We start from the raw sequence: 15507 nt of genomic DNA, 5'->3' as shown, positions 1-15507 counted from the left end.
TCAGTCGCCAAGCACATATAGTATGAATATATGCTACGGTGGAGTAACTCTTCCATAAAGAGTGACGTCATACTCGATACACCGTACAGATATTAGTCTAGTCGCTTTCTAGCGCCTAACCCGAATTCTCTATTTGCTCGCCTTCTAGGCGCCAAATGAGATCTCGCATCTGGCTAATCATAATAGGCACAACATGGAAAGTGGGTACTAACATTCATGTTTGGTCCTTAACACGACCCCATCTTGGTTGTAACCAAGGCGACATGCATAGTGGATTTATTTAAGCCTCTCTTGGCTCCAAATAAAAATAAATCACTAGTCTCATCCTTACTTGCTCCCAAGCGCCAAGGGCGATTGCTCGTGTGAGTAAGCTAATCTTGCCTGCTGACATCATCATCTGCTAATCATTATGACACAAACCATAATAGTGTCAACATCCTATCATCTCAAAATAAGTGATCGATTTAAAAAAAAAAATTTGACCCCAGCTTGCGCAATTCTAGATTTCAAACATAAGCCTTATCAGCATCTCTTGCGATAAGTATATACAATGAAATCCACCATGTGCGCCTCACATGAAGTGATTCAAGATCACAATTCTAGATTCCAAACGTAAGCCTTATCAGCACCTCTTGCGATAAGTATATACAACGAAATCCACCATGTGCGCCTTACACGAAGTGATTTAAGATCACTACTTCTTGCGCAATAACCTCTCTAAAGATATTTTGGTGACTAATTTGCGTTCATTCTTAATACGCCCAACTAGCGCAAATGCGCTCAACTAGCGAATTGAATCTTGCAAGGAGCAAATTAATATACTACTAGTAAAGCATTTTATCCACAGTCTAATGAGCAAGGTCAATGTCTAAACAACTCAGTTGACCATTTACCAAAGATAACACTTATCATGCCGAATACGCCCACATAGCGTACTTTAGGCTCCCACAACAAAGAAAAGATCAAGGAATATAGGTCATCTGTTTCTCCCAAAGACAATCTGAGGATTCACTCAATAGCTAAGGCTCTGGCTTTTACTGATAGCTAAGTCAATGGGTTTGCAATTTTGCATCTAGAATCGTTCTAGGAAATTCCTTATGTAAGTCATTGAAGACAAACCGAGAATTTTTCCAAAACAATCCCTAAGGATCGTACATCCGAGCATATAAATTACATCACCCATGTCCATCATATCTAAAATAGAGGACTGCCCACCCTAGGTGGCGACAACCTTATAAATTCCTGGCTCATAATGACTAAGTAAGAAAAAACTTCTTTTGGACCATTGATCATGCCTCAATGGTCTTCATCGATCATCGTTGGTCTATCATGGCTTGATGAAATCTAAGAACCACTATTTGGATAACTGTTTTAGGCTGTAAAAGATTTATTGGAACTAGCAACCTTTTTGCACTCCTAACTTTTCACCATAAAAACAGAAGGTAAATCTCTATAGATCTACTTATCAAATTCTCTAACGAGAAAGTTGGGTCACAATGTCCACAAATCAATGTTCCGAACTTATGTCAATCATAGCCTAAGTCGAAATAACCTCACTCCTCAGGAGGAAGTCTTCTCATAGTCTACACTTTTCTCAATGGTGCGACTTTTCTGTATCTAGCGAGCCTTATGTCTCAACAATGACTATCCAAATTACGCATAACTTTAGAACAGTTTCGCGTCATAATGGGAAGTCAACCAAATTATAGAAATAGTTAATCCTCAAAGACTTTTTCTTAAACTGCACAACATTAATCTACTTTCTAAAAACAGGGAACTAGAGCCTTTGACATTATCCTAGACTCTTTATCATCTTGCGGAGCAATCATGAATGTTTCCCTCTCAATCACCCAGTGATGACGTGGAAAATTTTCACATTCGCTATCACGCAACTAAGAATGTAGAGTATTCTTCTCTAATGGAGTAATCCATTAGTAGGCACACCGCTCTCACTGTCCTTAGGATATTAAAAATTTCTTTCCATTCTCAACTAGGCTACATAAAGCACTATGCTTAGAATTCTCTATCTTATAGAGTTCCAAAACTCTATTCACGTCACCTTTACTAAGAAAACTTTGTGTGACTTAGTTACACTACCATAAAGCTGCTTACCTATATATACATGACCCAGAGGGTTTACATGACCGCATACAATAATGCGCCACACGACCCTATGTGTTTATAAGACAGCATACAATAATGCGCTATTGAACCCTAGGTCTTAACTTCGCAACCTTATGAGAAGTAAAATAAAGATAAACTGCTTAACGGTTACAGATAGCCCATAAATGGCTCTCCGCTAACCCATTACTCAAATGGAGTGTAAAAACTGATATGAAGGGCATTTAGTTAGGGATATAGGCAACAAACTAAAGTGCAATTCCCAATTGGGAAACATTTTGCGCTATCATCCACCTAACATTAACAAAACTTAATTCCTTATCTCTATTACACCATTGTGTTGTTGAGTATTAGGAATAATCAATTTCCTAAGCATCGATTTCTCTTCACAGAGTTTTCTAAAATAACTCAAATAGATACTCGCCACCTTGGTCAAAACTAAAAATACGAAAACTGTTATCTAATTGATCTCAACCTTATATGTGCAATGTCAAAAATCATCTCAAAACTTTTAACTTATGGGAGATCAAATAGTCTTGACTCAGATGCGTATCGTAATCTATAAATGTGTCGAGATTCAGGCTTAGCTATCATACCGTTATACATATATAGTCACAAATATCATAGTGGACTAAATGCGCCAAAACAAATGACCTTCTACGGCTTTTCTACTTACTTGTGCGCACCCATTGCGAACAAAGTTACACATTCACATGAGAGCAGGATGTCATAAGCGAGTGGGCCCGAGAAGGCCTACTCAAACCATCGTGTCATCATCTCATTAATGTGATTAAGTATAATAAGCTACTGATTCATGACCAATGTCATAAACTAATTCCAATCATCTTAATGTGTGAGTTCTCGAAGACAAGTTTTAAAGGTTTAGGCCCAACTAGGTAATGACTCACGACTAATTCATATTCACTAGATCATAAAAGGATGTCATGGAGATATCAAGTGCGCCTAAGTCGCAAATTTAACTAGTAAGTGCTAATCCCCTGCACCCTCAAGTCAATTTTATTCTCCATACACTTTACTACATCTAGTTGAAAGATGACGATACTCCTCTTGCCATATCTATTTCTCGCTTCATAGTTACTTGCAATTAATTCTACTATTCACAAGAAGGAGAGAATAAGCTATCAACTATGACAGTTCCTGAAGTAACTTAAGCGTGAATTAGGCTAAAGAGTCTAATTCAACACAATGCTCTCACGAGGAATGCGTCAAATTCTTAGAGTCATAACAACCTTGTCGGCCTTAACCTTTTCATTATTATCCTGCAACGTTTGCGCTTAGTGGTAAACGTTATTCAAAAACGTTACTCTAGCAAAGGAATCATACAAAGAAGCCCCTCCTCATGTCTCACACTCAAGTGTGGAAACAGTAAGTATCCAGACTTAGACAAGTTGGCAATGCTAATAGATTTTGCAGCCACTAAGCACTAATCTTGTCGCTTAATGTTAATAGATTTTGCAGCTTCTAAACGCTAATCTTTTCACATAGTGTTAATAGATTTTGCAGCTTCTAAGTGCTAGTCTTTTAACTTCACGTGATATTTCAACACACACTATTATAGTGCATGAAATTTTGCTCCATCCACTTCCAATAATTGGGTAGAGAGCAAAACACTGCTCATACTGGCTACTCGTCTTACACTTAATGACTAATTTATTTAAGCTCGCATTTCTTGGATAACGTGACTCTTGAATGTTACTCCATCCAATGATGTAACATTATTTACAAGTCAAATTACAAAGTCAATCCGCGCAGTTCAATTGTCAAGATCATATACAGATCTATTGAGGGCTTACTAACTTCATAACTCCAAAACTCGCCAACCAAAACTACGTAGCGTGCCGCTAACCATAGTGCACACATTAATTTTTATTATGCCAAACAAGGCAACAAAACCACGGCGACTTTGAGTCATGTTTCTTTACTTTGGCTCAATTAAGGTTTGACCTAAAGTCTCCAAGACTTTTGCTCATCTAAAGAATGGGATTACATTGTTCACATTTGAACATCTTTACTAAGTCTAGGTCAACCAATTAACTTCCATAAGCTAAGTCAATTTAAAGAGAAATTCGCATTGGGATTAATTTGATTAGCATAATATAATTTTGCCACAAAAATCTAAATTAAATAGTGATAATATTACACAAGTCGTAAGATCGAAAATTTGCTATGCTCGTAATCATCTCTTGCGCCATAGGTGACAATTATCCAAAATTTAATTTAATTTATGCACAAAATATTGGTTTTCGGGAGTTAATCTACAAAGATTTCTCTCAACCGAATAACCTCCCACTGACTATGGCATGTCTAAAAGCATGATAAAAAATTCTAATTCCATACAATAGCATCATAATGTAGATTCACAATCAATACATGCTATGTTACATTTAATAATAGAATTAGAATAAAAAATAATTAATCATGCTATTCTAATCACAACATATTACAAACCCTAAAAAAAATAATATGCTGTATTTAATATTCAAATTATGCCATAACAGAAACTGTATCACTTCTGAAATTTTCTAAAATTTTCTGGTATTTTTTGGAATTTTAAATAACTAATAAACACACATAAAATTAGAAATAAATATTCCAGAATCTGGTAAAATGCTATAACTATACCAGTAAATAGTAAACTACAGCAGTAGTCTACAATAAAAAATTCAACCCCAGAAACTTAATCATGCAACACTAGATGCATTTTAAACCAGAAATAATGAATTATTATTTCAGCAAAAACTTTTTTATTTTCATAAAATTTTCAAAATTTTACAGAAGATAAAAAATTTAATTCTGAGTCTAACGGTACCAAGCACGCTTAAAACAAAGCTATAACGAATTAATAATGACCATTTAACGTGATTTAGAATTAAAAACAAAACAAACACTGCCTTATGCATCAGCAGCCAACCCGGCGGAGGAAAAACGGTGCGGCTCAGCGTACATGGCTCGGTACGCGGCTCAGCACGCGACTCAGCGAGCTCCTCACAAGCGGCTCAGCGAGCAGCTCACACACGGCTCAGCAAGTGGCTCACACGCGACTTAGCGCACGGTGTGCGTGCGTGGCGCGGACGGCGCGCGCGTAGAAAGCGCCGCTGACGCGCGCGTGACGACGTGTGGAAGTGCGTTTGAATCGCGTCTGGCGCGTGGAGGTGCGTGCAAGGGCGTGGCAGCGCGTGGAGGCGCGTGGAAGCCTCCCACAGCGTCAGGTGGCGCGTGAGGCCCACGCTCCGCCTTGCAGGGTGTTTTCTGGTTCGATTTTTGTACTGCTGGACTCTATTTTTCACAATAAAAAACATTTATGGCATTAAAAATAACATTTAATGAACATAAAAATGAAGACATCTTCCTTCTTTATTAATATTCATGCATATATCATGTATATATATTTATATAAAAATATACACATATTTTAATGCATAAAAATAAGCACGAAAATACCCATATTTACTCTGATACCAATGTAAATCAAAGGTAAACGCAGCGGATGAAAAATTATGGTCATACCTTTATCTCTAGAGTCTGAATTGAAGGATCTTGTGGAAAAATCATGTGCTTCCTGAATCTGTTCAATCAACCCAGCAATGAAGTGATATTACAGAATGAATATCACCCACACAAGTCACAATGCAAAATGGCTCTTGATCGTTGTATTTTGGGAGAGAGTCAGTATATGGGTAAAACATACGACATACGTTATTATTCTCTTAATCGCCCATATCCCATATTAGATCAGATATATAGGATAATAATAAATCTATCCATATTAGTTATATCAGATATATAAGATATCTATCTCATCTATCCATATCAGTTGATATGATAGATATAGATATCCTGAGTGGTTATCCAAATAGGTTTTGAATTCAAATTCAAACTTATTTGGATAAGGTTCAAAAGGTTCAGAAAAGGGTCATGCCACATGGGTGCCCAATTTCTAACAATGATGGAGCCCAATCTCAAGTTAGGAGGACATTGCTTAACAGAAACTAAAGAAGAAACAAACCGAGCATAGTATAGTATTCTCGTACATGGGTAACACGCGTCTATCAGTGTGTATAATTGTAAAAATTATATCACATAGTAAATAACTGTAACTTTTTTTTAGACATTTTTATCTATTTATATTTATTTTTATGAAGACATTTCATAAAGCCTATGACTTGACTAGGTTGTTGGAATTTTTGGCAACTCTTTTCCGTAAAGTCTTACTAAGTTAGGTATGCACTAAGTTTGATTTTGTTTGTATCCATCATCTTGTATTCTATTTATTGGCCTTTACGCCAACATAATAGACAATATAAATTCTCTCCATCTTCGTTGTCTAAACTTCTTCTTTTGCCTACTTTATCTCTAACTCTATAACTACTTCATAAATCCATAAGAAAAATAGTAAAAAAACTCATTTCCTTTTTGTTTTTGTAAGTGGTATCAGAGCTTGATGAAGAGCTTTTGAAAGCAAGATCAAGTTATGTAAGTATTTCTATCTATGTATAAATTTTGATATATGATGATACAGTTCGTGATGATAGAACGGGTCGAACTGATCTACGCTACTTAAGCCTATGTCTGAATGACCAAGCCCACCTGAAGACCTGCACAAGAGCTCAACGGAGAACGGGGAGTCTCTGTCACGACCCAAACCCGGCCCTATGGGTTTAGCACCGTAACCGGCCAGTAATCCGAGATTACCGAAGGCCTGCAGAACAGTAGAACAGTAAAACAGAGTATAGGGCCTGGCGGAAGCCAAAACGGTAAATAAACAATGTCCAATGAGCTGTGACAGTCTGTATGCAAAAAGACTTTCATACATATATACATAATCATGACAGAACAGTATGCACAAAATGCACAATCATTCAGACTAGGGACTCAACCCTTTACATCATAGTACAGTAAGCATTCGGTCTATACAAAACAGTAAGACAGTACAAAAGGGGGAATTGTAAAACACTCCTAAGCCTTAACAAGATAGGCTCGGAACCTCGCAGTGAGGCACATAGGCTGGCTTGACAAAACTGGAGTAACCCTGACGCTCCTAGCCGCGGTCTGGTGCCTGAACATCTACATATATATATGAGCAGTGAGCTAAAGCCCAGTGAATAACATAATGCGTAAAGGGGTTAAGAATGAATGTCCTTACAGTATGAAAACAATTCATTTAAACAGTATTTCAGTCATTCAGTCAGTACAGTCATATGTGGTACATCCATTAGCATATCAGTACAGTAAACAGTAGGTCTTAAAAGACCGAACAGTAGTGATGGCCATCAGTCAGTAAACAGTGGTGGTTCCAACAAGGGAACCGACAGAGAATTCTATCACAGTAACAGTAAACAGTAGGTGCTAAGGATGCCACAATACAGTTCAGAATATAGGACATACATTCATTCAGTTAACAGTAAATCAGTTTAGAAAACAGTACAGTTCAGTTGTTCAGAAGATAATCATTTGTGAACATATCTTTACACAATCGTTACTCACAGAGTTTGGGCTACAGTATGCTAGAGCGTGCCTCCCCAGTCGCCAACCCTACACAGTTAACAGATTTAACACACTAAGCTACACAGCTGGGAAAGATAATAACTTAATCCCTAATTTGCCTCGGTGTGTTCTACATCTATATCCTCAACAAGACGCCTTAAACTAGGCCTAAGAATGCCTAGAATGGGATGAGGATGCAAAGATGTACTCAAAAAGCAGTTTCAGAAGTTTCAGAAAAACAGAGTCCCGCTCGAGCGCGGTTTTACCCGCTTGAGCGGACATACAACAAGGTACACGCTCGAGCGTCAACTTTCCCGCTCGAGCGTACTGTAAAAGTACTGGATGGGTGAAATGTCCGCTCGACGGACGCTCAGCGCCCGCTCGATCGTGAGACACATGCCTCCGCTCGAGCGGACTGTAAAACAGTGTAGAGAAAATACTGGATGCTCGGATTCCACGCTCGAGCGTCACTAGTCCCCGCTCGAGCGGAAGTGCAAAATCTGGAAAACCCAGATTGCACCTCCAAGCCAAAAACCAAGTTTTAACAACTCAAAACTCGACCTCTTGGGCTGAATTTCCAGAAAACATTTGTAAACACATAGTTAAACATGATTCAAAACTCAACTTTGAGAAATCAAAGCCCAAGGGTGTTTAATCCAAACCCAATTTCAAACCATTTTTCAAGAACAAGATGAACATGCAAACATGCATGAATTCAAATCATTTTGAAGCTTCAATTTGATGCTCTAAGAAGCCAATTGATCCAAAAACAAGATGAAAACATGGACCATTACAAAATTATGGACATGCAAGTAACATTTTGCCATGAAAGCAACTCAACATCTACAATACAACCATGCATGCAAGGATTGAGCTTCAATTCAACAACAATGAACCAAAACATGACTTAGTTCTACAATGAAGCATGAATCATGCAAGAACTAGCTCAATTCATAAACAAGAGGGCAATTACTCTACCTTAGGTCTTGTATTCAAGATTTAGGAGCTCAAATAGCAATCTACACTTCAATTACCAAGCAATTCTTCAAGATGAATCCAATTTCTCTCACTCTCTCCCTCTCTTCTCTCTTGGTCGGCTATGGCAAGGAGGAAGGCTGAGCAAATGTTTTGATTTAAGTGTGTACAAGGCTCAACTTGTGTGAGGTAGTGGCCACTAAGTGGTCTAATGGTAATTAAGTCAAACTTAAGCAATTGATCAATATTTAATCTAATTTAATCATACCTAATCAGTTTTCAGATAAATACACCATAAGATCACATTAATTATGAGGATCATAAAACATCAATCAATTCCCGGTTTGGCCGCCGATAAGGCCTTCAATTAGCAGTTTAAACATAAAATGTGAACAGATCAAGTAAACAATCAAACAGATAGAATACAGATTAACACACATACTCAGTCAATTCAGTTCCAGTTTTCAGTCAGTCAGTTCAGAACTTTAATCAGTTCAATTATCAGTCATAATCAGTTCAGTTTGACGGTAATCAATGTTTATCGGTAAGCAGTGATGAGGGTTATTACAGTCCCCCAGGGAACCCTCTGACGAGCAAGTTAGAAAGAGGAGTGGATTGTAGAGGTAGACTAGAGATAGAAAAGCTTAACATTCTTCTTGTCTTCAAAGTCTGTTTATATTCTCTGGTAATCATTTCGTTGTCCCTTCCGACCTGTCACCTTGGCCAAAAGTCTATGTTGTAGCTTACCTTGTTCAGGGTAAGGGCATGCTGTCCCGACGGAGAGGGGTTATCGCAATAAATGCTGTAAGGGGCCTCATTAATGGCGATGTAACGTAGCAATAACTTTGCAGATCTTTGTTTGCTGCTGTGACTTGCCCTTCTTTTGCCATGTGTCTTGATGTCATTGGTTCTTATTGCTATGTGGGGCTTCAGCAGTGCTGGGCTTCATTAATTGGATTATTTATTGGGCCAAAGTGGTGGGTCTGGGTTGTTTATAGTGGGCTGTAGCCTTTATGGGCCTACCCCTGTCAGTAGTCCCATATTCCCAAGCGCAGCTTTAGTCCAACGAAGGGAATAATGAAGAAAATGAGGGTTGTTAGAGACCGGCAGGATGGAGGACGACCGATAGGAGTGACCGAGTGGATGGACCGACCATGAGGAGGGCCGGTCGCGAAAGGTGGCCAAGTGAAAGGACAGACCATGAGGAGGGCCGACCACGACGGGTGGTCGAGTGGAGTGATCGACCATGAAGAGGGCTGACCGCGAAGGGTCGCCAAATGGAGGGACTAACCATGAGGACGGCCGACCGCGGAGTGTCGCCGAGTGGAGGGACCGACCATGAGGAGGGCTGACCGCGGAGGGTCCCCGAGTGGAAGGACTGACCATGAGGAGAGCCGACCGCAGAGGGTCGCCGAGTGGAGGGACCGACCATGAGGAGGGCCGACCGCAAAGGGTGGCTGAGTGGAGGGACCAACCATGAGGCGGGCCGACCGCGAAGGGTGGCCGAGTGGAGTGACCGACCATAAGGAGGGCCGACCGCGGAGGGTCGCCGAGTGGAGGGACCGACCATGAGGAGGGCCGATTGCGGAGGGTCGCCGAGTGGAGGGACCAACCACGAGGAGGGCCGACCGCGAAGGGTAGCCGAGTGAAAGGACCGACCTTGAGGAGGGCCGACCACGAAGGGGGAGGTGACAGGGTGCGGAGCTTGAGAGGCGGCGGGTCACGTGGTGACTTGAAATGGAAAACAAAGGGTAGGGGAAAGGGGCAGTGAATCGTGGCTGTACACGTGGCAGAATCACGTGGTGGGGAAGGTTAGGCGTTGGGCCAAAAGTGAAACGATGGGTCATTATGGGTGTTAAAAAGACAGTTTTGGCGGATGGTTGAAAATTTTTCAAACTGGCGAAAATTAATTGTGACCCCTAGAATACAGGCAAGCCTTGAGCTTTTGGTATTATACGTTTTAACTACATTTTTTTCGAAAAATCAAAACATTCCAAGTGTAGAGTCCTTCATTGCAAGTGATACACCCTTGTGACATTTTTTGAATTTCCTTGCACCCGCATCCGAAGCTATTCGTAGACACAACACAGAAATGGCCCAAGAAGAAACTACAAATGCCAGGGTTGATCCATTGGGGGACGACGATGCGGTGGATTTGGCGGAGCAATACAGGATGGAGAGGCGAGTGGGGAGTGGGGGGGAGCCGTCGGGGCGACCTCGTTCGTCCACAATGATGGTGGCGCCGATGCCAATCAGCCAAGTGGAGCCAGATCGCTGCCATACAAAGGCCGATAAGTCGATCATTACCGCAAAGGAGCTGGAGGATATGCGGGAGAAGTACCAGATTCCCGCAGAGATAGAGTTGAGACTGCCGAAATCAAAGAAGAGGGCATCTGATGTTCGACAGGGGGAATTCGCCCTATACGAGGAGGCTCTAAAGGGGGGTTTGAGGTTGCCGCTACCCCGAATAGTGGTGGACGTGTTAAACCGGTTGGAGGTAGCTCCAGGCCAACTAATGCCCCATGCATGGAAAATCTTGCTGGCCTGTGCGAGCGCATGGCTGAAGGCAAGCGGGGGGGGCTGAAATGACGGTGGACGAGTTTTTTGCGTGCTATAAGGCATCGGGGCAGCAAGAGACTTGGGTCACTTTGTAGGCGGCGGCAGGGAAAGGGCTGGTGGTGGGGTTGCCGTCATCGATAAAGGGGTGGAGGCCGCGGTGGTTCTATGTGTTTGCCAACGGAGGGGTTGGAGTGCGCACAGTTTGGAAAGTGCCCACCAAGTCTGTAGAGCCAAAACTGGGGGCAGCAGTAGAGGCGAGAGTAAAGAAGGTGAAGGAATGGAGGGAGAAGGAGGGCGCCAGATAGGACGAGCTTGTTCAGCTGTCAGCCTTGTGTGCGGCAGGGTTGGGTCCTCAGTTGATCGGTGGAGACCTGGGATCGGCGGAGTTAGAGGCGAGAAAGAAGGTGCAAAAGGCAGAGGATAGGACCATCCTCGCCAAAGCCAGTAAGTTCAAAGAGTCCCAGGTAGACCGATCGCCGAAGCCGATCGCAAGGGAAAGGATCCGACTGCGCCCTAAACCCCTGGAGGAAAAGGACTTAGGTGGATTTGAGCCACGATCGCCCCTAGTTGATCCTTTGAAGGAGAGAGCCTACGAGGAGATGGAGGGTGTGGTGAAAAAAAAGAAAAGAATGAGGAGGAGTGAAGAGGAGCCTGCCTTGAAGAGGAAGAAGGATGAGACGATGGAGCAGACCCCCCTGGCGATGGAGGCAGAGGGGACCCCTGAAATAGGGTTGGAGGGGGCGGCCAAAGAGGCAGAGAGTGGGGCGACTGGCCTTGGGGAGCAAATGCAAAGTGGTGGGGTCGGTACTGAGCCAAGGGTAGAGTTAAGGGAAGAGCCACAACCACAGGAGAGTCTGGCACCCCAAGGAGAGGGAGAGAGGCCTGGTTTGAAGACCGCCTTCTACCACGTCCCTGCGGTGTCTGGGCGAGTGGAAGGGGAAGGGAGAGAGGCCAGGATGGCTGCAGACTGCCTCTTGGCGGTGGTGGAAGACGCAGCCATTCGCTTGCTGGCTGGTTATACTGAGGCGGAGCTGATGAAGGAGTTGTGCTCAGCCTAGATGGAGGCGGCTGCCTTAGCGGAAGCCCTGTTGAATAAGGTGGCAGTGGCGAAGGGCGAATTAAGGAGGGAGAGGGAGAGGGAGAGGTTGGGGCAGGTGGAGGCCCAACTTGAAAATTTCAAGAGAGAGAGTGTGGGTTGGAGGAGGACTGCGGGAGTGCGTGTGCTAGGGGGTTGGGGGAGGCTCAAAAGGCGAAGAAGATGGAGGTGTTGGCGATCGTGCAGCACAATGTTGTTACTCGAGCCCATGCTGAGTTGCTCGCAGGCAAGTTGGAGCTAGAGGACGAACGCCGCAAGGTAGTGTCGCTTGAGTTCCAGTTGGCTGGCGAGCAGAAGAAGCTGGGGGATGCTCAAAATGCATGCACAGTCGCCACCGAGCAGTTTGAAGAGACTATGACCAGCAATGAAGAACTGCGCGCCTAGCAGATCAAAGAAAATGATGAAGCAAACCGAAAGATTGTTGGGCTGCAGAAGGAGCTGGAAGATGAGCGTGCTAGGGCAATGGAGGAGAGGGCGAGGTTGGAGAAGGAGTTGGAAGAAAAAAAAACCAGGGCAGCCTCTGAAAGGACAGCATACCCCGATCTGTACGTCGTAGCAATAGAGCAATTTAAGGTGTCTGCTAACTTTCAGATGGCCATCGATGCTGCTATTGCCAGTAACTTAGCGAGAGAGAGGGCTGGAGGGGCTGGTCCGTCGGGGACGACCGCTGGGAGCAGGAGCGAAAACGAAGTGATCCAGAGCTTCCAACGGTCGGACTTCTACAAACACGAAATGGCTAAATTCTGGGACAGTGGTTGGAAAATGTTCAAGCGTAAAGAAGAAGAGTTGTTTTTAGACATAAACTTCAGCAGTGTTAGAATTGACGAAGACGACGTGGCCCAGACCCCCCCTAGATGAGGGCATTGAAGAGGAAGATCTCGCCTCAAGTGAAGAAGAGGAGTGAGTGGAGTGGAGAAAATATGTACTTAGCGTTTTGGTTATTTATTTATTTTATTTTTTTTGAATGGCTGTGACAAACTTATGTGCAAGTTTGTGAATAAATAAAATTTTGAGTTGTGTTTTCATGCTATTGCTTTTGTTTGTACATCTAAAATGAATGAGAATGGTGACTTGTATAAGGCTTGTATATAAATCATTGTGAAGTGCAAAATGTAAGGAAAACTCAACGTAAAGTGAAGTTTAAAACGTAAGGCAACCTCAATGCAGAGTGACTGTAAGGAAAATTCAATGTAAAGTGGAGTTTAACTTGTAAGAAAAATTCAGTGTAGAGTGAATGTGAGAAAAACTCAATGTAGAGTGAAGTTTAACTTGTAAGAGTGTTAAAGATGCGAAGTTTGTGAATCCCAACCCAGCGAGGAACCAGTCTGATTTGGAAAACGTTGGACTGGAATTTGACTAAGTGTGGCCATTATGCTTACGATCATGAAGTTACAATGGTGGCTCGGCCTGGCTGGGGCTTGAAATAACTCAGTCTGGCGGAGAGCGTATGGCCACTATGCTTATGATCATGAAGTTGCAATGGTGGCTCAGTCTGGCTTAGACTTGAAGTGACTCGGTCTAGCTGAGTTCTTCATGCTCAGTCTGGCTGAGGCTTTTACTGACTCGGTCTAGCCGAGCTCTTCATGCTCAGTCTGGCTGAGGCTTTTAGTGACTCGGTCTGGCCGAGCTCTTCATGCTCAGTCTAGCTGAGGCTTTTTGTGCTCAGTCTGGCTGAGACTTTTAGTGACTCAGTCTGGCCGAGATTTTCATGCTCAGTCTGGCTGAGGCTTTTTGTGCTCAGTCTGGTTGAGGCTTTTAGTGACTCGGTCTGGCCGAGCTCTTCATGCTCAGTCTGGCTGAGGCTTTTAGTAACTCGGTCTAGCCAAGCTCTTCATGCTTAGTCTGACTGAAGCTTTTTGTGCTCAGTCTGGCTGAGGCTTTAAGTGACTCGGTCTGGCTGAGTTCTTCATGCTCAGTCAAGCTGAGGCTGCAATCAAAGCATTATTGGAATACCACAGATAATTGAGATATAAGTTTGCTGTCATATAAAGTGTAGCCCATTGGATCATAGATTTACACCATATGAGGAGAAAATGAGAACATTCAAGTGTGCAGATTGTCAAAAAAAACATACAGCAATTGGACAATACAAAAATATAACTTTTATTGAAAATAGCACTTCAAATGCTCAACGTTCCAAGGATGGGGGAGGTCTCGACCTTCCATGTCCTGAAGTCGGTAAGTGCCCGGACGTGGTCTGGCTTTCACAACATAAGGTCCCTTCCACTTGGCTGCCAGTTTGCCCTCAGTCGAATTTTTGGTGGCAAGAGTTACTTCTCGCAGAACAAGGTTCCCCACGGCGAATTCCCTCAGTCTAACTTTGCGGTTGTAGTGTGTTCTCATTTTCTGTTGGTATGAGGCCCGTCTGACAGCGGTGGTTTCTCGGAGTTCTTCGATCAAATCTAGGTTTGCCCGACGCAGCTCTTCAGTTAGTTCTGGATTCGGGTGTAAAACCCTTGGGGTTAATAGACCTATTTCCACTGGGATGACCGCCTCAGCGCCGTATATTAGGTGAAAGGAGGTCTCCCCAGTGGGAGTCCAAGCGGTGGTGCGGTAAGCTCAGAGTACATTGGGTAATTCCTCAGCCCAAAGTCCCTTAGCAGCTTCCAGCTTGGTTTTGATGATCTTCAGGAGAGAACGGTTGGTGACCTCAACTTGGCCATTGGCTTGGGAATGACCTGGGAAAGAGAAACATGGCTGGATTTGGAGTTCTGCACAGAATTTCCTGAATTTGGCGTTGTCCAATTGTTTGCCGTTGTCGGAGACAATGGCTTGAGGGATGCCAAACCTGCATACGATTGACTGCCAGATGAATCGGGTTGTGTTCCGCTCAGTAATGGTAGCAAGGGGTTCTGTTTCCATCCATTTAGTGAAGTAGTCGACGGCGACAATTGCGAATTTGGTTTGGCCTCGGCCAGTAGGCAATGGGCCAACCAGGTCAATCTCCCATTTGGCGAATGGGTAGAGGCTGCAAAGCGTGATCAATTCTGTAGGAGGAGCATGGGGGATTTTGGCAAAACGTTGACACTTATCACATTTGAGTATGAAGTCAGTTGCATCTTGATTGAGAGTAGGCCAGAAATAACCAGTGCGAAGTATTTTATGGGCGAGGGACCGGGCGCCCGAATGATTACCACAGATACCCTCATAAACTTCCCTCATCACATAGGTTGCTTGGGCGGGATTGAGGCATCGCAGATACGGGCGTGAAAAGCCACGTTTGTATAAGAGGCCACTGACAAGGATGTAAT

This window comes from Camellia sinensis, chromosome 6 (assembly GCF_055761805.1).
Source record: "Camellia sinensis isolate YWXY chromosome 6, ASM5576180v1, whole genome shotgun sequence".
NCBI lineage: Eukaryota > Viridiplantae > Streptophyta > Magnoliopsida > Ericales > Theaceae > Camellia > Camellia sinensis.
The sequence above is the reverse complement of the archived record's forward strand: the minus strand, read 5'-3'. Positions refer to the sequence as shown.